This window comes from Eptesicus fuscus, chromosome 6 (assembly GCF_027574615.1).
Source record: "Eptesicus fuscus isolate TK198812 chromosome 6, DD_ASM_mEF_20220401, whole genome shotgun sequence".
Taxonomy (NCBI): domain Eukaryota; kingdom Metazoa; phylum Chordata; class Mammalia; order Chiroptera; family Vespertilionidae; genus Eptesicus; species Eptesicus fuscus.
Genome location: NC_072478.1, coordinates 32,229,553 through 32,254,967, shown reverse-complemented (window position 1 = coordinate 32,254,967; position 25,415 = coordinate 32,229,553). Strand labels below are relative to the sequence as shown.

Genomic DNA, 25,415 nt, shown 5'->3' with positions numbered 1-25,415 from the left:
AGCTGGTTTGGCTCAGTGGATACAGAGTGGGCCTGCGGACTGAAGGGTCTCGGTTCGATTCTGGACGATGGCACATGCCTGGGTTGTTCGATCCCCAGTAGGGGGCACACAGGAGGTAGCCAATCAGCTGCCAATCAATGATTCCCTATCTCTCTCCCCTCTCCCTTCCCTTCTGAAATCAATAAAAATATATATATTTAAGAACTATCAACTTAAAAATTAGCCTGCTATATTTGATCAAACATTTAATTAACTCACCTCTAATGCCTCGGCAGGGCCAGACCACATGATTTCACAGGCCTTACATGGCCCACGGGCTGGATGTTCCCCACCCCTGCCTAGATCAACACCTCAGAGAGAAATTCCTGCACGTGTGTACCAGGACACAAGTACAAGGATGTGCCCCAGAGCCTCATGGGTAAGGGTATTTATCCATACAAATATATGTAGCAAATGACAGGAGGAAAGCATGCACAGTAATGATAATTCAGGACAATGGTGGCCTCTGGAAGGAGGGGGGAAGGAGAAGCGTGAAATTGGGGAGAGCTACACAGGGGGTTTCCACTACACCTAGTTTCAGTTTTATGAATGTAGTTGACATATAATATATTGGTTGCAGGTGTACAACATTGTGATTCAACATTTATACACCTTATGAAGCGATCATCACAGTAAGTCTAATAACCATCTGTCACGTTACAGTTATCATGATATTATTTACTATAATATATTATTATTTACTATATTCCCTATGTTGTACATTAAATCCCTGTGAGTTACTTTATAATTGAAAGTTTGTTCTTTATTTTTTTTTAAAGAATGGTTTATTGATTTTTAGAGGGAGCGGAAGGGAGAAGAGAGAAACGTTGATGTGAAAGCTAACATCGATGGGCTGTCTCTCGCATACCCGCTACTGGGGATGGAGTCCCCAAGCTGGGCATGTGCCCTGACCAGGAATGGAACCCGCAACCTCTCCGTGCACGGGAAGATGCCCACCCAACTGAGCCACACCGGCCAGGGCAGAAAGAAAGTTTGTACTTTTTTTCTTTAGCTAAGTAACATTTTTTAAAATTTTAACTTCATTTTATTTTTCACATCACCATTTATCCCCGCTGTGCCCTCTTCTACCTCCATCTACCCCACCCCTACCCCTCACAATCACCACACTGTTGTCCATGTCCAGGAGTTCTCTCTCTCTCTCGCTTTTTTTTTTTTTTTTTAATTTTTGTTCAATCTCTCCACCCCCGAGTCCCAAAACACACCTCTCACCAGAACTGTCTGCCTGCTCTCTACTTATGAGTTTGTCTCTACTTTGCTTGGTAGTTCAGTTTGTTCATTAAATTCCACACACACATACAAAAAAAAAAAAATCCTATTAAAAAATGGACGAAAGACCTGAATAGACACTTCTCCAAAGAGGACATCTAGATGGCCAACAGACATATGAAAAGATGCTCAACGTCACTAATCATCAAAGAAATACAAATTAAAACCACAATGAGATATCACGTCACACCTGTCGGTATGGCTATTATGAACAAATCCAAACCATTAAGTGTGCAGTGATGATTGGTGCAGCCACTATGGAAAGCAATATGGAGTTACCTCAAAAAATTAAAAAAGGAACTGCCTAATGACCCAGTGAGTCCACTTCCAGGCATTTATTCAAAGAAACCCAAAACACGAATTCGAAAGAATATATGCACCCCTATGCTCATAGCAGCATTATTTACAACAGCCAAGATTTGGAAGCAGCCCAAGTGTCCATCAGTAGATGAGTGGATAAAAAAGCTGTGGCACATTTACATAATGGAATACTACTCTGCCTTAAAAAGGAAGGAGATTTTATGGAGAACATTATGCTAAGTGAAATAAGCCAGTAAGAAAAAGACGAGTACCAGATGATTTCACTCATATGTGGAATTTAATAAAAGTCTGTACTTCTTAATCCTCTTCCCCTTTTCCACCCATCCCCCTACCCAACCCTCTGGCAACCATCAGTTTGTTCTCTGTATCTATGAGTTTGTTTCATTTTGCTTGCTTCTGTTTTTTTGTTTATGATTCCACATATAAGTGAGACCATGCGGTATTTGTCTTTCTCTGTGACTTACATCTATATTTTTTTCTTTTAAAAAAAGTAACTGGAGCAAAAGGCAAGATGTTACGACGTGACAAAACTAAGTTATGAGCACATGGTATTCTTTGTACTGTTCTGAATGCTTGAAAGATTTCATAACAATAATTTTTCAAATTCCAGCAGTATTTATCCAGCATTACTTTGATGACATGAACATTCCAGGTAGTTGGGCAACTGCAGAACAGGGGGAAGAGGGATATTTAGAGCTGGAGGAGCCATGTCTCTCCTCAAGACTCTGAGCTAGGAAATGAAGATGCAACACCGTGGGGTGTATACAGGAGGCATCAACGGTTTCCTTCAAGTTAGCCTGCTAGGATGGCAGCACAACACAAGGAATTCCTCTGGGGGCCCCCACCCATCCCCATCGATGCGCCTCTTTCAAGGCTGCATCCTGACCTCTCCCTCCAATTATGACCTCTTTTCTACACAGGGAGGAGAGTCGGCTGGGATTCCTAATTGATTCAAAGACACACTAAGCATAGCTGTTACTTATTCTTTCTCTGACCACTTCCTGCAGAGATAATTAAGTATTTTAATACAAAATGAGAAAAATCAAATTTCATTCCCTCACTGCTCCCACTGCAGAGCAAAAAGTGTTGGCAAGAATGTCAAGAAAGAGCCATAAGCAAAAATAAATACATACATGCATACATACATATATACATACATACTTACCACCAATGACTCACCAAGTGAAGGTAGGAAGGTGGTAAAGAGAGCTTTATTATTTTTTTAATGTTTTTTATTGGTTTTGAGAGAGAGAGAGAGAAAGGGAGAGAGAGAAACAATGTGATCGGCTGCCTCCTGCACGTCTCTTACTGGGGATCGAGCCCACAACCCGGGCATGTGCCCTGACAAGGAATCAAACCAGCCACCTTTCGGTGCATGGGACAATGCCCAACCAACTGAGCCACACTGGCCAGGGCGGTGAAGTGAGCTTTAGAGTCAGACAACCTGGGCTTGCATATCCAGCTCTTCCACTTGTTTCTCAACTTACCTGACATATCCTCTCTGATGCTCACTTTCCATACTATCGAGTAACAACAATAATCCCTACCTCACAGGGTTAAAGGGAAAATAAGATTATGTATGCAAATCACTGGCACATAATACATTAATAGTCATAATAGTAATTCTTATCAATAACCATGGATTGGACAGCATTGTATTTAACCTTTGCATCTACTAGGATGTAAGCTCCATGATAACAGGGAAGTCTGTTTTGTCTGTTTTGTTCACTGAGGTAAACCCCCACACCTAGAACATTGGCCCAGTCTAAGCACTCAATAAATGTTTGTTGACTGAACGAATGTGAATCTTAGTATTTGGCACATATTGGGCATTTCACAGTTACTATTTGTGGAGAGCTTACTCTGTCCTGGGCATTACACATTTTGCATCTCATTTGATCCTTACCATAAGAATATATTATCATACTCATTTCTGGGCATTATACATTTTGTATCTCCTTTAATCCTTACAAAAACAATGTATTATACTATTCATTTTATAAATGAGGAAACTGCGGCCCAGAGAAATTAATTTACTTCCCCAAGCTCACAGAGTTAAATGGGAGAGCCAGAATTTGAATCCAGTTTGACACTTTTCAGATATTTGTTAAATCAATTAATAAGTAACGGCTCAGAATTAACTTGACAATTTAGTGAATGCTCACAGTAGTTAAGAGTGACAAGTTACCCTGGGTGGCCAGGTGAACTGTTACTAATTAAACAATAAATGAATTACTGTTAATTTAGTACTTATATGTATCTACGGCTTTGTAGCAGAGATCAGCCATGTTCCAGTCCACAAGTGGAGGCACTGATATTTTCAGTACATCTGCTGGGGTAGAAATGAGCAGGGACTTCTCCACCGTTTACAGAGATACAGAGCAAAAAGCTGAAAAGTAAACGTCCCAAGGTGACAAAGAGAATTAGTAAGCAAACTAGAAATAAAACCCAGTCACCTGCTCCCTTCCAACGAGACTCCAGCTTAACGTAGCTACGGATGTGGAATCCGCCACAGAGAGGAAAGAGTGGTACCAAGGCAAGAAAGTAAAAGCAACGTTGCCCTTTGGGCACTTACTAGGCATTTTAAAAGTTACTGTGTATGGAGAACTCAACTATTAACATATCCATTTACAATCAACTACTTCTGAGAAAAAAGTCATATAAAATAATGACCTTAATGGACACTACGTTGTTTGGAGCAGTTTTTAATTTAAAAATAACTTTACAGAAGTTTATTGCAGGAAAGTTTTAAACACAGGTGAGGAAAACTTAATTTCATTACCACCATACAGTATGTGTGTATATCCTTCTAGTCATTTGTGCATATTTTTCTTTTTAAAAAACTGGATAAAACTGTACCCATCTGATAACTTAAGCTTTCCAGTTAATAAACTGTAACCATCTTCATGTCAGTAAACACATTATTTTAAACTGAGGAATTCCATTGTGTTTATTCTACGTTAGGTCCCCGTGGTTGAAAAATTCAAGTTGTTCCTAATTCTTTCCCGTTATAAACAAGGCTGAGATGAACATGTTAAGAGCTAAATCTTTCTGCCTGTGTTCAATTATTTCCATAGGATAGATTTCCAGAAGTAGACTTGCTAGGTCAAAGGGCTGCATTTGGAATTTTTTTAATTTAAGCACAAACATCTGTTTCAAATATATTTTTAACTTGTCTCTCTAGTCTCTTTTTTAGAAACAAAAACTATGATAAATGCATGGCAAGCCCCAATGGAGATTGGTTGATTGAGCATCTCCTTATATATTCCCTTTCTCTCTCCTTTCAGGAAAACAACATCCCCAAGTTAAGAAGAAGAAGGAACGATGAAAACAAAACATGCTGACCCTGAGTGAGAAAGACTGGTTGGCACCACTCACATTCAGGAACATAAAACTCCATCATCAGAGGCATACACAGAACACTGCATTGGGCACCGTGGTAAGATGTGGAAGAAATGAAATAGGTAGGTCTAGTCCTAGCCCTAGAGAAGCTTAAAGTTTAGTTCTAAAGCAAAAACATTAACTCCTTGAAAAGACTCAGAAACATATAACAAGTCCACATGCAAGAGGTAAAGGGTAGGTAACTCAGCTGAAATAATCCGGTAAAGCAAGGGATCATAATGAAAAAGTACACTGAACATTTTATTATAAATTAATGCTTGAAGAACATTTATGCACAATCTGAATTTTCAAGGAATTTTCTTTTGGAATAGGTCCATTAATTGAAGTCTTCTAATGCTTTGGTCAACAAGTTCCATTTGGGGGTTCCTTAAAATGCTTTTTTAAATTTTTTAATAAATTAAAATTCAAAAATTAATTTTTAAAAAATTAACTAAGAAATGTCTCCAATATTTACTTTCTCACCAAACCCAATTCTGTTTTAATTGGTTTTAGAAAGTCACTCTTACTCAGTCTATTGCAAACATCAACATGGTTTTCGGGGAAGCAAATCTCTTTCCAAGCTCCGAGCTCATAACGGACATCCATCAGTGAGCCTCCCAGAGGAATGGAGAGCAGTTCACACAAAGAGTGAAACGGAGAAGTCTGTTATTTCTCTTACACAACATGAGTGTGTGCCTCAGATCAAATCCAGATGGCATCTCCCCAGTAATTACCCTTCTGAGGTGAAATGGTGGAACAACTAAATCAAATGTGTAACTTCCAGGTTTTCGTGGTGGTGTTAGAGGGCCAGCGACATACAGTATCGACCCGACCTGACCCGATCTGTGAGGACAGACTCTATGGGATACTTTAGACATCCCTAGACCAGCCAGTAATTTTCACCCTAAAAAACTGATAGAACCTATTGACTGACATGTACAGGATCTGGAAGTACATTTTAAAAAGTAAAACATGTGCCCAGCCCATGTGGCTCAGTGGTTGAGCGTCGACCTATGAACCAAGAGGCCATGGTTCGAGTCCTGGTCAGGGCACATGCCAAGGTTGCAGGCTTGATCCCCCGGTGAGGGGTATGTAGGAAGCAGCTGATCAATGATTCTCTCTCATCAATGATGTTTCTTTCTCTCCCTCTCCTTCCCTCTATAAAAATCACTAAAAACACATAAAATATATTTTTTAAGGTAAAACATGTGAGCTATAGGCCTAAGATTCCTTTGAAATAATATAATAATCATACTTCACTCGTGCTGATATCATAAGCTGCTCTGGGCTGAACGTCATGACCTCTGAGTTCCGGTCCAATTATGTAAATAGCTCTGTGGTTTGTACAAGTTACTGAGCCCCTCTGAGCGCCCTCTTCCTAATCTGTTAAATGAAATGAATTAGTGCTAGATGATTACTAAGATCCTCTTCAATTCTAAAATGTAACTGTTCTTTAAGGAGGACCAATAAGCATATAAAAAAGGAAAGCAGTAGACATTATACTTTTAGATTTTCCAGTAGCAAATCGAATCTATCCAGATTCTAATATCTAGAAGAGAATGGGAAAATCACCTAGCACAATCACATCTCATTTTATCTTACAAGTCAACAAATATTCATGAGTGTCTACTCTGTGATGCTGGGGATATTTCACAAAACTAGGGAAATACCTGCCTTCGCAGACCTTATTAAATTTAATAAGCAATTACAATAAAGTGTGCTAAGTGCTAAGATGGAAAAGAAGGATGTTCTAACAGCAAGAGTATGTACATAATGCATTATGGAAGGCTCTTCTCAATACAGTCATGGCTTATGTTGAGACCTGAAAGGATACATAGTGGTTACTTAGGAAAGGGGGGATGTGGTCCAGGAGGAGGGAGCACCATGTGAAAAGGCGTGGAGCTGGGAGGGAGCTGGCTAGCCTGGCATCTGTGGCTGAACTGTCCAGAACAAGGGATAAAATGAGAAGTGAAAAGAGAAAAGAGAAGCCGTTGCTGTGTCACTCAAAGCCTTGCATAAGAACATAACAAGAAGTTTTGCTTTAGGCTTTCTATCAAAGGTTTGTGTAGGCAAGGGATGGGATCAGATACACATTTCCAAAAAGATTACCCTGACTGTGATGTGAAGAACAGATTGTAGGGCAGCAAAACCTGAAGCAGGAAATCACTGGGAGGTTATTACAGGAATCTAGAAAAAAGACAGTGACCTGAACTTGAATATGAACAGCAGGGATGGAGATATATTTAGAAGCTAAGCCCAGCCCATGTGGCTCAGTGGCTGAGTGTCGACCTATGAACCAAGAGGTCACAATTCAATTCCTGGTCAGGGCACATGTCCAGGTTGTGGGCTCCATTCCCAGTAGGGGGCATGCAGCCAATCAATGATTCTCTCTCATCATTGATGTTTCTATCTTTCTCCCCCTCTCCTTTCCTCTCTGAAATCAACAAAAATATATTTTTAAGCCCTAACTGGTTTGGCTCAGTGGATAGAGTGTCGGCCTGCGGACTGAAGGGTCCCAGGTTCGATTCCAGTCAAGGGCATGTACCTTGGTTGTGGGCACATCCCCAGTAGGGGGTGTGCAGGAGGCAGCTGATCGATGCTTCTCTCTCATTGATGTTTCTAACTCTCTATCTCTCTCCTTTCCTCTCTGTAAAAATCAATAAAATATATTTTAAAAATATATATATTTTTAAAATTGACAAGCAGTTGGGGGGGGGGTGTGAGGAATCAAAAATGATTTGTAGACATCCAGCTTAAGAAATTGGGTAGAAAATTTTCCATTGTGTTTGCTAAGAGGATTGGATATAAACCCGCAGTTTCTGGGAGGCGTTCTGCCTTCATTCAGAAAGAAGCCACACAGAGGAAAACAAAGCTAAGAGACAGGGGTGAGGCTGTTTGTGACACCTTATTTCATGTCTTGAGACCAGCTGTCCCTGATCTATCCCTGGACTTTTCAGGCACATGAATCATGCATTTTCTTTGTTGTGGTTTTTGGTGCTGGTGGTTTGGTGAGTTGGTTGTTTAGTTCACTTTGAGTTGGGGTTCTGTCACTTGGAACCAACACTGGGAAGAGTGGGGACAGTGACAGCAGAAAGCCCAGGGTAGAACTACCACTAAAGACGTGACACTGAGGAAGTTGAGCCCAAGGAGAAATCAAGAGGAGCAGCCCAGGAAAATACAATCCCAAAGAGAGGCATGTGGTCAGTAAAGTCAGATGCTATTGAGAGATAAGACAATTACTAAGATATAAGCATTGGCTTTACCAACAAGGCAGTAGCTGGTGGCTTTGTGAGGAAGGTTTCAGTGGAGGGATGGGAGTAGAAACCCAACTGAAGGAGGCTGAAGAGTTGAGGGAAGAATAACAGTCAGTGAACAGAAACAGTTCTAAATCAAGAAGCTGTGTTGTGAAGGGGAGGGTTGCCAGAGGGAGATGTTTTCAGTTGGATGAGATAAAAGAATGTGTAAAGGCTAATGAGGAGGATGCAGGAGAGGGAATAATTTCCTGAGAGAGGCCCTGAGAAGGGAGGAGGAAGAAGGTCAAGAGAATAGGTCAAGGCACAGATTGAAAGGCTGGCCCTAATTCAAGGGAAGGATCCCTCTTCCGTTGGAACAGGACAAAAAAAAAAGGAGGATGGCTGCGGAATTAACAAAATGTCTTAGCATAGCAGCAGGAACTTGAAGGTGCTACTGACAGCCTTATCTTCTCCTTAAAGTAGCAGGCAGGGTCATTTGCCGAGAATGGGGAGAACATGAGAGTGGGAGTTTTAAGGAGAATGGAGGCTGTCTGAAAAATTGTTGTGGAGAACAGGAGAGAGACTAGAAAAATACAGAAGAATTGGCTGGAAACTAGGAGGGTCCACCCAATGACAAAAACCATCTCATAATTTTATAAAATCTTGGAAACGGAAGAAAAGATGGAAGTGTGTGTAAATGTTTGATTATCCTGAGACACTACTTTATAAAAGCTCTCTTTATAAATGAGAAGTGTTAGTACATTTTCATATTTTTCATTAATGATCCAAAAGGGGAACTTCTCAGTTTGCTGATGGGACACTCAACTTTTCTGCACAGCAAACTGCCAACCTGATGAAGATAAGCCACACAGGGATCTCACGAATGGTGTGGCAGAGCCCAACGTGGCTGATGGAACTCAGCAGGCTAGCATGTGATCATGAATCTGGGTTTAAAAATTCAGATTTAACTATAAAACAAGACTCAAACTGTGGCTTTGAGATCTCAGTGGTCATCCAATTAAGAGATCAAAGTTACCAGCAACAGTCCTTAAGAGTAGATACAGCCCTGGGGTTGAGCGAATACCAAACACCAAGAGGCTACTAGATAAGGTCCTTCTCAGTGTCAAGACTCTCAAGTTTCCATTGAAAGTGATAAGAGTTCATGTGAGACATTTACACTTGAAAGATCTCATCTACTGGCCACCAGTCATGAATATAGGGTGGAGCAAAAGTAGGTTTACAGTTGTTTGTATGGCAAATACAATAGCTAATTAATAAATAACTAGGGGCCCGGTGCACGAAATTTGTGCACGGGGGTGGGGGGTCCCTCAGCCCAACATGCCCCCTCTCACATACTGGGAGTGGGGGGGGGTGGGGGAGGGTCCCTCAGCCCAACATGCCCCCTCTCACATACTGGGAGCCCTCAGGGGATGCCCTACTGATGGCTTAGGCCCGATCCCCACAGGAAGCGGGCCTAAGCCGCAGTCTGGCCTCTCTTTGTGGGAGGCAACCGGGCTGGTCAGGGGAAGGCACCAGCCCCATCACCCTGCTGCTACAGCCACTGCCAGTCCCCACAGCCACCAAGGTGTTTTCATCAACACGACCCCAGTCCCTTCACCAAGAAAAAATGACAACTTTCTTTAGGCATTTTCAAGATGTGTCTTTCATAGGATATGCATTTCTTTCTTTTTTTTTTTTATCCTCGTCTAAGGATATGTTTCTATTGACTTTTAGAGAATGTGGAAGAGAAAGGGAAAGACAGAGAGAAACATCAAAGTGAGAGGAACACTTTGACTGGTTGCCTCCTGCATGAGCCCTGATCTGGGCCCCAGCCAGGGAGGAGCCTGCAACCTAGGTACATGCCCTTGATCAGAATCAACCCAGACCCTGCTGTGGGCAGGCCAGGGCATTATCCACTGAGCCAAACAAGCTAGGGCAGGATATGACATTTCTTAGCCCTCCAGCAGCGGACCTTCGTTTTTTTCTCCAGAAGTGTGGTGGAAAAACCCCAGATCATCTTTTTGGATTCTTATTACCCAAGTTACTGAGAACATTACCAGTGGCATACAGGAAGCTCAGCCAATGTGCAGTCAGAAAAGGTGTTTCCTCTATAGTTCACACCAATCACCGGCTGTGCCCTGCCCAGGCCTAAAGCCTCTGGCCAAAGCTTTAGGCCTGGGAAGGGGACCTCCAGCTCCCTGTGATCACAGACACTGCCCATTGGGCAGGGGACCCCAGCTCCCTGCAATCCACCACAGGAGCAGACGCCCTCGCAGGAGCCGACCACTAGTTGCCTGCCATCCATCACAGGCTCCCCGCTGGTGCCCAAGGCCGGGAAAGCCTCCGGCAGGATGGTTTCCTGGTGGGCATGGCTTGTTGATGTAGTGAAGGTATGGTCAATATGCATATTACTCTATTATTAGGTAGGATAATACAAGAATATACTATGTTTCAAGTTCTCACAACTGTAAATCTACTTTTTACAGTTAAAAAGTATCCTGTATTTTCAAGTTCTATCCTTAAATTTAATCAATAACAAAGTGTTTGAACCATATTGTCTCTAAAATGTCTTCTCTGAATTGCAATGTATTTTTTTAATCTTCATTGTTGAAAATATTACATATGTCCCCTCCTTCCCCTCATTGAGCTCTTCTAGCCCACCCCTGCCCTGTACCCCAGGCTTTCAGCACCCTATTGTCTGTGTCCATGGGTTATGCATATATGCATACAAGTTCTTTGGTTGATCTTTTCCCACCCACCCACCCTCCCCCACCTTCCCTATGCGATTTGACAGTCTGTTCCATGCTTCTATGACTCTGGAGTCTTATGATATCTACTTCAGAGAAGCATGGCATGAATACTCAGAATAGTATTGTCTTTTAGAGAATATTTCCTATTGAATTATCCAACATTCTTCATAAGGAAAAAACAAACAAAATAAAAAACCCAGGCAGGAACTTTGCCATCCTAGGCCTTCCTTGCATGTGTTTTTATTTATCTGCCCCACTTCTCACCTATCATTTCCAGGTTCTTAAGCTGGAAAGTTCATCATTCCTGGCCCTGCAGGGTACTCTGATTCTCTTTTTCAGTCTTCACACATTTAGGTTACCATGTCCCAAAAGCTAGGGGATGTGCTAAGATTACATCAACCCTAACCTTGAAGGAGTCAACAATGGATGCCAATAGAGTGACAGGTGCTGTGACTGCAAGTAGAGGAGCCAAGATGTTGATAGAATCATCCCTTCCAGGAAAGCCTCACTGAGGAGATGACATTTCAGCAGTGTTGAAGAAAGAGGATTTCTCCAGGCAGGGAAGATGTATAATGCCAGGGGCTAAAACCAACAGTAGCTAGCATAAATGCAAAAAGACCCATTGGAAGGCCAATGGACTTTGATGTTCAGCAGGGCTGAAAATCAGCATAATATTGCCCTGCTGTGGGTTCAATGGCTGAAGGCAATTCCCTTACCTGATAATCCTTTTACTGTTTACCAGACTTTACCTTTGATATGCCTGTATGCATTGCTAAAGGGAAAATGTGTATTCAAGTGAATAAAAGCTGACAGGTCCAGGGTTTCAGTGAGCTTCTCCACTAAAGAGAGGTTTCCACCTGGCTCCCCATGCCTTCTAAATTCATATTTCCTGTCTAGTGTTTTCATCTGTGCACGGCCCCTTCTTCAGGTCCTGAACCCTAGCTGTAAAAGGTTGCGGTAGTGTAACACTGGAAAGCAGAGGGAGCAGCAGAGTATAAAACACATGAGATGTGGAACAGGCGGACTCCCAGGGGCTGTAATTGCACAGCATGAATGTAGCACAGGGAGGGCAGGGAGCAGTCAGAGGATGAGTCTAGACAAGTGAGAAGGAACCAGACCAGACACCATATGGCCTAAGAACAGTTAAGTTTAAACTTTAACCTGGCCCAGGTGTGAATCAATCATTATTTCCCCCGGGCTAGCTGAGATAAGATTAGAATGTTTGAAAGAGGATTTTTGCTAAAACACAAAGGGAAAAGCAAACATACAAAGGTAAAAAAGGAACAGTTAGTTTGCAAGCCTCATTCTAGATGAAAATGGACACTGTTGTTCATGGTGTCCAGAAATTGTTAATGTGGCTGCATTGAGAACACAGGTTATGTTTCCATCACAGTAATTTTATTGTAGTGGTGACAATGAGATCTGTAACATAAAAAACAAACAAGCAAAAAAAACAAAACAAAAACACCAGCTCACAGATCCCAGATTTCTGTCTGCTTCTTCAATAAGTTCTAGTCCCAGATTGGCTGAGCTCGAAGAGTTTGTAAATAGATGGTCCGGCCCATGCCCTCTCTGTCTCCTCAACCTATATTTGCCCTGAAATAGCAAAGATGGCCTCTTTCCCTTTTACCTGATCAATTCATTATTATAACTGATACAAGTAATACCAATATGTACCATGTGATGAGCATCTACTAGGTGCCAGATGTTATTGTAGCACAGAGAGCTGCTTTGAAGAATAAATGAAATGATGCAGGTAAAGCACTTAACATAATGCTTCATCTGAGTTAAGCATCATTGATTGTTAGCTATTTTTTTATTGTTTTTATATCTTATCTCTGATCAGTAAAATGACTCATAAAAGGTAGATACTAACATCCTATTGAGGATCATAAAAATGAAGTCATTTGTGCAATCACATGCCTATTAAGTAGCAGAGCTAGGAGCTGAACCAGATTTATCTGACTTCAAAGTCCGTGACCTTCCCACTGCATCACGACCTGTGTGTCTGCAGCACATTCAGAGGCCGGTGGTGAGCTGCTGATCTACCCAGCAGCAGCAGGCATTCATGTCCCGAGAGCCTGCCATCTTGTGACAAGAGTAGCACAGGGCTTATTCTATTCTTGCTTCAAAGCTTAAGTGCCTGTTGGACCACTTAGTTCTTGTTTCCTGCCCAGGAACCCTCTCCCCCATGAGAACATTCAAGATGACGGAGCTCAATAGGCAATTAGACCTTTTCCCGCTCGGCTATCCTATTCTGCCCACGTTTCCAGGTTCCTCTGACTCATACTTAGGTAACTTCCTGCAAGCGACACTCCCAGAATCCTACGCCTGCAGCATTCTAACAGAGAAAGTCTTTACACGTTCGTGATAACTGCAGATACTTCCTGCCAAAGGTAGAAACCATTCATCTGCGTGACGTTTTTAGAGTTGTCCATAAAATGTTACTAAAGATATTGTACATAGCTTCAAAATTATATTCAAGGGAGCTCATGTGATAAATCCTTCCTTGAATTTAGATCCAGAAAAAAAAAAATGTCTCTCTGTAATTGAATCTGTATATTTTATCTCGTCAGAAAAGAAAGCCTGTTTCCTTTTATACCGTGGCTTCCAAGAAATCTAAAGCTACATTCCATGCCAAGATGTCTCATCTCAGGTGCCTGATAGGATCTATTTCTACTTCACTGCCATGACCACTTTTATGTTTTATCATTTTAAAAATAGCTAGAATATATTGTGTGTGTGTCCTATATGCCAGGCACTGCGCCTTCCCTGCTGGGCCCCTCCCTCTTAAATGGTTTCAATGGTGCTTGTTTTGCTAAAACTAGCGCCTTATTTTGCAAGTTATGTTTTACCTTGCATCCTACACCTCAGGAAGCAGCAGGAGATATTGGATTTTTTTTTTTAAAGGGGCTTGCCTTGGCCTGGTGGTTCAGTTGGTTGGAGCATTATCCCGTACACCAAAGTCTGGGGGTTCAATCCCTGGTTGGGGTGCATATGGCAGGCAATGGACTGATGTTTCTCTCTCACATCAAAGTTTCTCTCTCTCTCTCTCTCTCTCTCTCTCTCTCAAATCCTCGGGTGAGAATTTTAAAAGTGTGTGTGTGGGGGGGGGCGGGGGGCGCTCTATTCACAATTTGCACATAGTTGTAAAGAGCCAACGTGGCTTTCTCCTTAGAGGCCACAAGATGGGGATGTCATTCCACAAAAATCAGGGTTTTTCCACACTGCACTGTCTTCTGTATCTCTTCCTCTTCCTTCGCACCTTTCTTTGTCTGCATGTATCACTCTGATCCTCCACGCAGGCATTAAGAAGGCCAGGCAGTCCCCACCTTTGCTCTGTGCCAAGGGTGAGTTACACGAGCAGGACTCCAAGCCTTCTGCATCTGTAGCCCTAGACATCGCCCTAATGAGAATCCTTGAGCTCTGGGTGGCTTCCTCATTGGAATCACAACTCTCTTCGGCATTTGACACCCTGCCACTTTAACTCGTATCAGCTCCCCTCCGACGCTACCTGTTCCCCTAACACCTTTCCAGGACACTTAACTAAGAGTTGATGTCCAAGGGTGACTGGCAGAGCGGCTAGAGCCGTGGTCGGCAAACTGCAGCTCTCGAGCCACATGCGGCTCTTTGTCCCTTTGAGTGTGGCTCTTCCACAAAATACCACGGCCTGGGCGAGTCTATTTTGAAGAAGTGGCGTTAGAAGAAGTTTATGTTTAAAAAATTTGGCTCTCAAAAGAAATTTCAATCGTTGTACTGTTGATATTTGGCTCTGTTGACTAATGAGTTTGCCGACCACTGGACTAGAGTAAGGCTCACAGACAGTTGTTACTAGACAGAAAAACTGGAAACTGGAGAGGACACTTGACACAACACAGTCCCTCAAATATCTGAGAATGAATGAATGAACAAACTAACTCATCACCACTTTCCCCTAAGTACCTAGACAAAGCCAGCAACCAGACACTGAATTCTAAGCACCCCAATTTCTTCAGTGATTGTAAGCCTATGAATCTGCTGTATCAAGGCTGATAAAGACGGAAAGCTTGGTTTCTCTTTCTGCTTAAATAAGAAAACCACCTCTGTCTGTCAACCCAAAGTTTTTGCTTTGAATTCTCCCTTTGCCTGAATTTGCTCAGTGACTCTGGGAAAATCGCTTGATAACTCTGGGCCTCATTGTTTTCATCTGTAAAACTGGAGACGTCACAAAATGGTGTCTCTGGTACCTTCTAGCCTGACACTTCTGTGATCTGTCTCTAGGCGTCCAGCGAGCATCCTTTCCTTGGGCTGGGTTCCACGAGATGTCTGTTTTACTTTTGGAATGAATTTCCTAGTCTTCCTGCTCACTAATTTATCACGTGCACCTGGACTTTGGTCATCTGTTCATAACATAAAGTTTACCATTTTAACAATTTTTAAATGTACAGTTCAGAGGCATTGAGTACATAAACGTTGTTGTACAAAAATCACCACCATCCATCTCCATAACTCTTTTCATCTTTCCAAACTGAAACTCCATCCCCATTAAACAGCAACTTCCCATTCCCCTCGCCTCCTGGCCTCTGGCAACCACCTTTCTATTCTTCATTTCTCTGAATGTGACTACTATAAATGGATTGTACAGTGTGTCCTTTTGTGACTGGCTGATTTCACTCAGCACGACGTCCTCAAAGTTCATCCATGTCGTAGCAGATGTCAGAATTTCCTTCCTTTTTAAGGCTAATTGTGCCGCCAGCACGGCCAAGGGTGAACCTGAGTGGGGACGGTGAAGGATTTAGAAAAGACAGACAAGAGAAGAAAGCTGGGTCTGGGTGGGACGCTGCCCTCTCTGATGGAGAGAGACAGTGCCACAGCCGGTAAGCTGTCTCTCTATTTTATAGCCCGATTCCACGAGGCAAAGTAAGGGCACGGTTACAACGTTCTCGTGGGTTTCGAATCTACTCAATTACATGCACCTGAACTCTATCAAGCCCACGTCACTCAGGCACATGGACCATAGGTTCAAGCTTACAACTATAGCCTCTGGCTATAGCTGAGCTGGGAGGGCTTTGCCCTCCAAGCTGGGATTTGCACGTGACTTTGCCATGAGAGGACTAGGCCCTCTCATTAGTCCGCGGCGTGAACCTGTCCAAACACTGTAGCCGCTCTCCACACTGAATAATAGTTCATTGTATGGATATACCACATTTTGTTTACCCATTCCTCCACTGATGGACACCTGAGTTGTTTCCACCTCTTGAGTATTGTGAATGCTGCTGCCATGAACATGGGTGTACAGATACGTTTGAGATCCTGCTTTTACTTCTTTGGGGTATATACCCAGAGGTGGAATTGCTGGATCACACAGTAATTCTATGTTCACTATTTTGAGGAACCGCCACACTGTTCTGTTCAATGGGACCCTTGCAGAGACGGAAGTGTTTACAGGGCACTGCGGTCTCACTGCCATTGCTGACCCCTGAGAGGTGTTTTCGGGGCATAGGTTTGCCTGGAAGATTTGTCTTGCCTCATTCTTTAGTGGAGCAGGACCCACCCGCTATTCACAATGAGTCCTGCACTAGACACTGGGCCTAGGGCTGCTCCTTAACCGGCCTCAGTATGCACGTCTGTCAAGTGGGCTAGTAATACCTAATTTATAGTGTTTTTTTATAAAGGTCAGGGATGATGAACACAACGCGCTGAGGGAAGCTTACAAAATGAAGATACGAATATTAACCTACTGGCTGCAAAGAACCGTTATGAAAACCAAATGAAATAATGTATGAGAATGCGGACACTGGTAATGCATTCTGTAAATGCTAAGCCCTCATCATTTCTTTCCTCATCACTGCTACAGCCTCCTAGCAGTTCTTCCAGCCTCCTAGCAGTTCTTCCCGCCTCCTAGCCTCTTAAGTCTGTCCTTCACAGGCTTCCGGGTGAGCTACCTAAAGCAGCTCTGATCCTGTCCCTCTCCCACTAAGTGTTCAGTGGCCCCCCTCGCCCTTCCCAGGCCTTCTGTGACCTGGCTCCTACCTCTCTCTTTAATCTTATCTTTCCAGGCCTCACCTCTTGCCACTTTATCTCCATGATTTTGTGAATGCTATAATTAGTTAATGTTATAATTAGTATCATAATATAATAAGCAGCTTTTTAAATACTGGCACCTTAAAGATGAAAGCCAAAGGGGAACTATTTCTAAGTACTTTATTCCTTTCTCCCTCCAAAATAAGTTGTGTTTTTCGTTTGAGCTCCTCATGTCTTCACAGATCTTCTGAGAAATCCTGAGGAATATCCTAGGCCCCTAGTTGTATGGTTCTGATGACACAGCACCCAATAAGCAATCATACCCATGGCTATTTTTCATTAGGAGTGAGCTAAAGCAGTGAGTCCAGTCTTGCACTCAGGAGGTATCTGCTCAAGTAATGAGTCAATTATGAGTTGCTTATTTGTGCTAACTCCTGTCAACGCCAGTCTGTGGCTAGAGGTCAGTTGTGGGGTTTTAGTTTACCTGTTTCAGAAGCAAGAACTGGGCCAGCTGTGCCTCTTTTGAAATAATAAAGGAATTGGAAGGTTGTAAAAGCAATGGGCCAACAGTTTAAATTAATCCAACGTGCATGGTATTTACAGTTAATGTGGGAAACATCTGATCCACTTATTTTTAGGGAGCTCATGAATTTGTCTATACATTTCTTTATATGGGTGTGTCTTTCCACATGAATCTCTTGAGGCTATGGGCTTACTGATGCTTGCAATCTACTGTGCAATGTTATCTTTAACATGTTCTTAAACTGTTTCTTTTTAAAAAAATATATTTTATTGATTTTTTACGGAGAGGAAGGGAGAGGGAAAAAGAGTTAGAAACATCAATGAGAGAGAAACACTGGATCAGCTGCCTCCAGCACACCCCCTACTGGGGATGTGCCCGCAACCAAGGTACATGCCCTTGACCAGAATCGAACCTGGGACCCCTCAGTCTTCAGGCCAACGCTCTATCCACAGAGCCAAACCAGTTAGGGCTTAAACTGCTTCTTTTAAGCTTCAAACAGTGTCCTCTAATTCTTATGGATGCTTTTTTCTATTAATGAGTTATTCGATTTTAGTTTCATCTTTTTCATTTATCTCCACTAACTGAGGATGTCTACTAGCTAAGACAATTTTTTTAAAAAAATATTTTTTTATTGATTTCAGAGAGGGAAAGGGGGAGAGAAATGGAAACATCAATAATGACAGAGAATCACTGATGCTTCCTGCACACCCTCACTGACCACGGAATCAAACCGTGACCTCCTGGTTCATAGGTCGATGCTCAACCACGGAGCCACACTGGCCAGGCAACAATTTTTTTCTTGCTTTTAATCATTTAAAGGTTTACCTTTTTTACTCACAAATACACAATGCATTTAAATAAATATTAATGTCAGATGTGGAAAATATTTTCCAAATAGAAAATATTATACATATAAGCAATTCATAATTTCATATTTTGATAGAGAACTGACACTTCTGAAGGAAAGTACCCAGAGATGGAGTTAAGGACCATTAAGAAATTCTCCTTAACAAAGATATGGAATCCTAATAACTCCTAGATTCTTTCCTTGGGAATACGTGAGGTGATAATACCCATTTTAAAATAATTTGAAAGAATTTTCTTATATTTGATTGCTATCTCAAGTCAAGAGGTGAGTCCAGCATTTTGCATTTGGAAGGAACAATAAAGATAATTAAATCCAACCTCTTCTTAACATTAGAAATGTTTTTGGAAGCCAAGCTTGCCTGATTTCCCATCTTCTGCCTTTTACTACAGCTCATTTATTCATCAGAATCATGTTCACCTGAAGAATTTATCAGGTAGTGTTCCTAATTATAACCTTTATTACTAAACAATAAGGGAAACTGCTTAGATTTCACATGTAAAATCAATCGATATGAATATATTGGAATGACTATAGGGTGAGGTATAAGAATATACCTTTAAAAATGTAAATTCTTCTACCTTGGGGTAGAGATCGGAGTAGTCCTCTCTTCGGAGCTTTTGGGAGCGGGCAAGGGTGGATTCCTCCAGACTGGCATTGCCCCCGAGGGGTGCTGGGGTAGCAGGGAGCGAGACGGAACCGAGGGAGCCAGGCAGTGCGCCCAGAAACAAGCTGAGGAGGACGGACACCGGCGACCTCAGCTCTCCCGGCTGCCCCACATTCCCGGGCTCCCGGCTGCCAAACTTTCTGAAAAGTTCTCAGTGTGGAACCCCCACACGAGGGTCCGCCGCGCTGGGAGGGGCTCTGGAGGGGGGCAGCAGGGACTGTGGGGAAGCAGTGTCCCGGAGAGGGGTCCTGGGTGCGGCGCGTTTGGGTCCCGGAGCACTGGAGAGCACCCACTAGCTTACATCTCAGGACGGCCTCCACCTGACAGGGGGGCGCAGCGGGGCTCGTGGCAGCCGCCCCTCACTCCAGTACCTGGAGCAGCTGGGCTCAGACCCCCACCCACAGGGCGAGACAGATCCCGACCGACCGACCGCCAGTGTCTCCTGCGTCCGCACCCACACCAGCCCGCACCCACCCCAGCCCCGCTCTGGGGCTTGCTTCCGTGCACAAGCTGGAAATCACCCGGGCACCAACTCCCCAAACCAGGCTCCCCGGACACAGCCCCGCAGAGACCAGAGACGCGGAGAAAGGAACGCAGACAAAAGAGTTTTAAAACAGGTTCCCTCCGAACCAACCGGGTTGCTCCGGCTCGAAATTTAAGCAGCTTAAGACGTCCCCGTTTGCACAACTAATAAAAGACGCCACACATCGCCCCCAACCCCAGCCCCCTACCTTGTTACAGCGCCAGGGGGAGCGGTCTCCGCTGCTGGGGAGGGCGCGACCTGAACCCGTGCTGCGGCCCGCAGGAGGGACTACGGCGGCGGCGGCGGCGGCGGCGGGCCCTGGCCCCGCCCCACGCGGCCCCGCCCCCGGAACGCCCCGCCCCGCCCCTCTGCAGCCCCGCCCGCACTTCGCAAACCTTCGGTGGCTCGGCCGCCCAGCCGCAGCTCCGTCACCTTCCGACGCGGGGACTACAGAGCCCGGTGCATTGTGGGAAGCCAGAGCCTAAAACTGAGCCTGCGCTGACCCCTGGTGGGCGCAGTGCCAAAGGGCGCCCTGGCCCCGCGGCGGGTGAACGTGCAGGAAGGAACTGGGAGAGTTGCCGCTGAGAGGGGAAGGCTGACTGCCCACTTAGGGCCACCGCAGGAAGCCAGCATTTGTTGCAAAACGCTCCTGTCTCAGTAAGGTATAAACGTAAATCAGGTGCTTTAAAAGTGCCTGGGGCCACCTCCCACATAAGTATAAAATTAAAGCAAACTTTAAGACGAGGAAAAGCTTTTTAAACTAGGGGGAAAAAACTTTTAAAATTGTAAGACTGAATGATGTCAAGGTTATGGGAAAAAATCTGCACACTTAGTTTTATTTCTGGTGAAACCACAGGCTCAATCTGTTAAAAGAGTAATGGATTAATATGTAACAGGAAGTACTACACTATGTAATCCAGGATTTTCTCTTCTGGGTATATACCTGAAGGCAATAGTTCAAGATAAGTGAAAAAAGATAAATTATACAAAAATATTCATAGTGAAAAATTAGAAAATAAGAAATGACTAATAATATATGAAAGGCACGTAAATCATACATCTGTGAACGGAAGGAGCCACATGCTAACCTGACAAGCTCAGGGGAGGCCTGCGTGGCAGTCTTGCAAACTCAGAGACCTGAAATAACCACAAAGGATGGTTTGAAAATTAAATATTTAACTACAAACAGGTTATAGTGGGCAGTCATGTCCTAGGCCGATATCTTCCCTGACAAAGGTCAACTTAGATCTTCCTTACTGAGCCCATTTGCCTTTTTGCCTCTAAGATAACATATCTGTGAGATGTCTGGGTAACTTGTAACTTCCTTCTTTTGCTGGAGCCCCTGGGGCACAACCAAATGTGGTGGGCGCCAGGATAGATACTTCAAATTCCTTCATTATCATGTTAATTGTTCCTGTACCCACCTAAGTATGTGTCCATCATTTTGCTTTTTATCCAATCCCAGGGGTTTCCCACCGTTTGACTTTATCCCACCTCCTTAATCCGTCACCAATGAATTTCATGTAGCCCACTTATGTCCCTCCTCTGATGGCAATGTATAAATACAGATGTAACACACCATTTCTTCGGAGCATTATCTCAATTCATTGAGGTTCTGCTTCCCGGCATATGTCGACATTTTGGCTCAAATAAACTCACTAAAGTTCTTTACAGGTTTCAATGGTTTTTTCGTTAACACATCGCTATTTAAATAACTCTATGAACATTATTCCCTATGTAGAAATATTTCTATCAAATAAGGTTAAATGAAAAACACAAGACAAGAAAGCACATAGCCAATGATTCCAAGCATGTGAGAATATACGTGTTGACAAATATAAATAGAAACGTTGGAGCAATGTAAATAGTTTAGAGTTTAATGTGTCTTAAGATTATTTTACTGTATTTTATTTATTATTATTATTTTAAATCCTCACTCAAGGATATGTTTTTATTGATTTTTAGAGAGTGGGGGGAGAAAGAGAGAGAGAGCGGGAGAAACATTAATGCAAGAGAAAAATATCAATTGGTTGCCTCCCATACGAGAGCCAACCGGAGATGGAACCCACTACCTAGGTATATGCCCTGACCAGGAATCAAACCCCCAACCTTTTGGTGTACAGGATGACGCTCCAACCAACTGAGCCACCCAGGCAGGGCTTAAGATTCTTTTATTTTAATTAAATATATTTTCAAACATTTCTAAGTTGTTGGGACTATTTCTAATTTTGGATGGCATTGCAATATTTCAGTTTCCCCTCTCTTGAAGTAATAAAAAAAATTACCTAAGAAAAGTTCTAAGGTTTTAGGGAACCATGACAGTTTTGCTTGTCAGCACATGCTATGGGGCACAAAAGGAAAGTCTATTTATTGGACAGTGTATTAGTTTGCTAGAGCTGATATAACAAAGCACTGCAGACTGAGTAGCAAACAACAGAAATGTATTGTCTCACAGTTCTGGAGGCTGCAAGTCTGAGATCAACAAGTTGACACGATTGGTTCCCCTTGAGGCATGGGAAGGAAAAATCTGTTTCGGGCTGCTCTCGTGGCTTGCAAATGGCCATTTTCATATTCACATGGTGTTCTCCCTGTATTAGTGCCTGTGTCCAATTTTGTGAAAGGCCACGGCCAGCGTGGCTTTCGGGTTCAAAGGCTTGGAGAAAGAGCTGACGTACAAATGATACACACAAGACAAGATTAATTTTGATTTTATAGGGGGAGGCCAGGGCAAACTCAACTATAGAAGTCAAGTTCCACCGAGTCTCCTTTTCCCAGCTGCTTTTATTTACTAGAATACACAATTGCCTTTTAGAAATGCAAACAGACATATCAATGGTAATGTTTATAGTAAATAGTAAGATTATCAAGTTTTGGGGGTGTTTGCTTTAGGCCATTGAGTCAGCAGTAGGTCATAAAATGCAAATTCACCCTGTGAATTTCAAAGGAGCCACTCGGCCTTCTGGTGCACTCATTCATATTAATTACTGTTGATCTTGGTTTCCAGCACAATTTCCTTCCTTTATAAGGACATCAATCATGTTGGATTAGGGGTCACCCTACTCCAGTATGACCTCATCTTAACGAATTACATCGGAAATGACCCTATTTCCAAATAAGGTCACATTCTGAGGCACACGGGGTTAGGACTTCAACCTATGAATTTTGGAGAAGTAACAGTTCAACCTATACCAGAGACAAGAGCTTGGGATTCAAAGTGTAATCTTATGAAAATTGCACCCCTCAGATGACAAAGATAGTAATCATGTACATTATGTAATCTCAAATGCATCAGAACACTAACAACTTAAACACAGTAAAACCAAACTGATGGACTTCTGGTCAAGATGGCGGCATGGGTAAATGTGGTACTCGCCTCCTCCCACAACCACATCAAAATTACAACTAAACTGCAGAACAACCATCATTCAGAACCACCTGAAATCTGGCTGAATGGAAGTCCTACAACTAGGGAATTCAAGAAGCAGCCACATCGAGACTGAAGTTGAAACTGAAGCTCAGAGAAGACAACGAACTCTCTAAGGTCACAGAGACAATACACAGAGGAGCCAGGTGCCCACCCAGCTGTTTCCAGAGGCTACGATCATGCCCTCAACAGGCCTTAATCTTCTCAAACCCTGCTAAGTTTCAATGGTAAAAATACTATCATTTTCTAAATCGTTTTTGAGTGATGTTGGATATTTCCTTATGTTCACCAAATTGATTACAACTTTCTTCTTTCTGTTCTTTAACACCTTTCCCGCCTTTCCAGTTGAAACCAGGGATGTCAGTGAGATAAGAGAGCCCAGAGGCTTCCTATGAGTCAGATATCTGTGTCTACATCTGATGTGTCTGGCCTCCTGCAGGAAGAGCTGAAAAGACATGCCCAAATACCTGGAGGCAGAGTGGCGTCTTTTGCATTTAAACATGGGACACGGGCAGAGAGGACATGGGTTGAGAATGATAGGCAGGATCCCTGTCATTAGAAGGCACACAAATGCCCTCCTGCTGAACAACTCAGCTTTAGTTCAAGAGGCCGATAAGAGCCCTCTCTGCTTGGGGTGGGTGCCCTACAAGGGTGAAATCCAGTCTTCTGGAACTGAGCCAGCCTCTCCCAATTAGCCCTGCCATGTGGGTGAGATGAGAAGCTTGAAATCTTCACTGAGCCTTACCTCCTGACTTCGGAGGTGACAGGGACCGAGAGAATCTCTGGGAGAAATGAGGCCCTCCTAACACTTTTGAAGGAACCAGAAGCCCAGCCAGCAGTGTACTGATGGAACAACCACTGGCTCTCCAGAAAGAAAAGCTCTGCTCTGTGGTGTATGCCCATTTCTGTGGTGTAAATACTCCCATCATTAGCTGACTTCAAACTACCACAAGAGGTCACTGGGGACAGAGTTGGGGCTGCAGCACACCTCTAAGCCCAGGTAATTGCTTAACAGTCAAAGTGGGAAGGCTGTGGGCAGGAAGCCATATCTGGGAGCACCCAGTGAGAAGCAGACAGAAGGGGCATCCTGATGGGTTAGGGAAGGAGCCTCCCTCTGGATAGCAATGCTCGGAGGGCATGGCAGTGGGGTGACCCAGGCAGAATCAGGGTCCACACACAGCCTCCGGGGCAGTGGAGATGGGGATCGGGCAAGAGGAAGTGAATTCTTCCAGAGGCAACAGAAGCTTGTCCAGCCTGGGTAAGAGAACAGGTAGGTAGCTTCAGCGCACAGGTGCGGCAATCAGAATGTTTCTCAAACTGGATGGAAACACTGCTCTTTCATGTCCCGTATCAGGACATCCTCCCGAGAATAGGGATTCTCCTGAGAAGACCTTGCCTGGAAGAGAGACATTCAGATTAGAGTTTCCAGGGTTCACACACATGATTCTTGTCACTGAGCTAAATCCCACATGGGCTCTGTCCCAGGTTAGGGACATGGCGTCAGGCTGAGCGCACTGGAGAACACACGTGGGCTCCTGTTAGAACAGGTAATGCTTGTGCAAAGGCAGGGAACAAAACCAAGACAAGTTGGTGGGTCTCCTGTGACTTAAACTGGATATTAGGGCCCCTAGTAAATGGTGCAGGTAGTCCCCCCTTATGCATGGAGGATACATTCCAAGACCCCCAAGTGGATGCCTGAAACCACAGATAGTACTGAACCCTATATACACTATGTTTTTTTTCCTGGACACACATATCTATGATACAGTTTAATTTATAAATTGGGCACAATAACGAGACTAAGAATAATAACTAATAATAAAATAGAACAATTATAGCAATATATATAATAAAAGTTATTGTACTGTACTTACCTTTTTTTTCTTTTTTTTTTTAAATCCTCACCCCAGGATATGTTTTTATTGATTTTAGGGAGAGAGAGAGAAACATCGATGTGTGAGAGAAACATCAATTGGTTGCCTCACGTACACACCCTCACTGGGGATTGAACCCCCAACCTGGGTATGTTCCCTGATCAGGAATCGAACCCACAACCTTTTAGTGTAAGATGACACTCCATCCAACTGAGCCACCCAGCCAGTTAAAGACAAGATGGGATAGTGGGGATGCCCCCATGCAATTTTATTTCATGTGCTTTTAAATGAGCATAAGCGACATAGCATACTGAATGCAAACAAAGCTGTTCAATCAAGCATATGTTAAATGCCATGATCTGACTTTGGTCAAACCCAGCTCATTGCTGTTATTCCGCTTCCTAAGAAATAGTCACTGAAAAGCTCTTGGATTTTCTGCCCCTGCCCCAAAGCTTTGAGGCCTTGTATTGAATTCTGTCAGCATGTACTGGGAAGTTGTAGGATATTCCAATTTGTACACTCAGA

The 25,415-nt window shown here is 43.3% G+C and overlaps 1 protein-coding gene and 1 non-coding gene across 2 annotated transcripts in view; one reads left to right on the top strand and one right to left on the bottom strand.

The window, feature by feature from the left end:
- EXTL3 (exostosin like glycosyltransferase 3) overlaps positions 1–19,863 on the bottom strand; it is a 143,049-nt gene extending 123,186 nt beyond the window's left edge. The window contains exon 1 of the mRNA XM_028159369.2: positions 19,801–19,863. The gene's annotated coding sequence lies outside the window, so the exon portion shown is untranslated. The remainder of the gene's footprint in view (positions 1–19,800) is intronic.
- LOC114234871 (small nucleolar RNA SNORA1) lies at positions 12,309–12,444 on the top strand. Its single transcript, XR_003621053.2, has one exon. It is a non-coding gene; the product is annotated as a small nucleolar RNA SNORA1 (small nucleolar RNA).
- Positions 19,864–25,415: the final 5,552 nt, after the last annotated feature.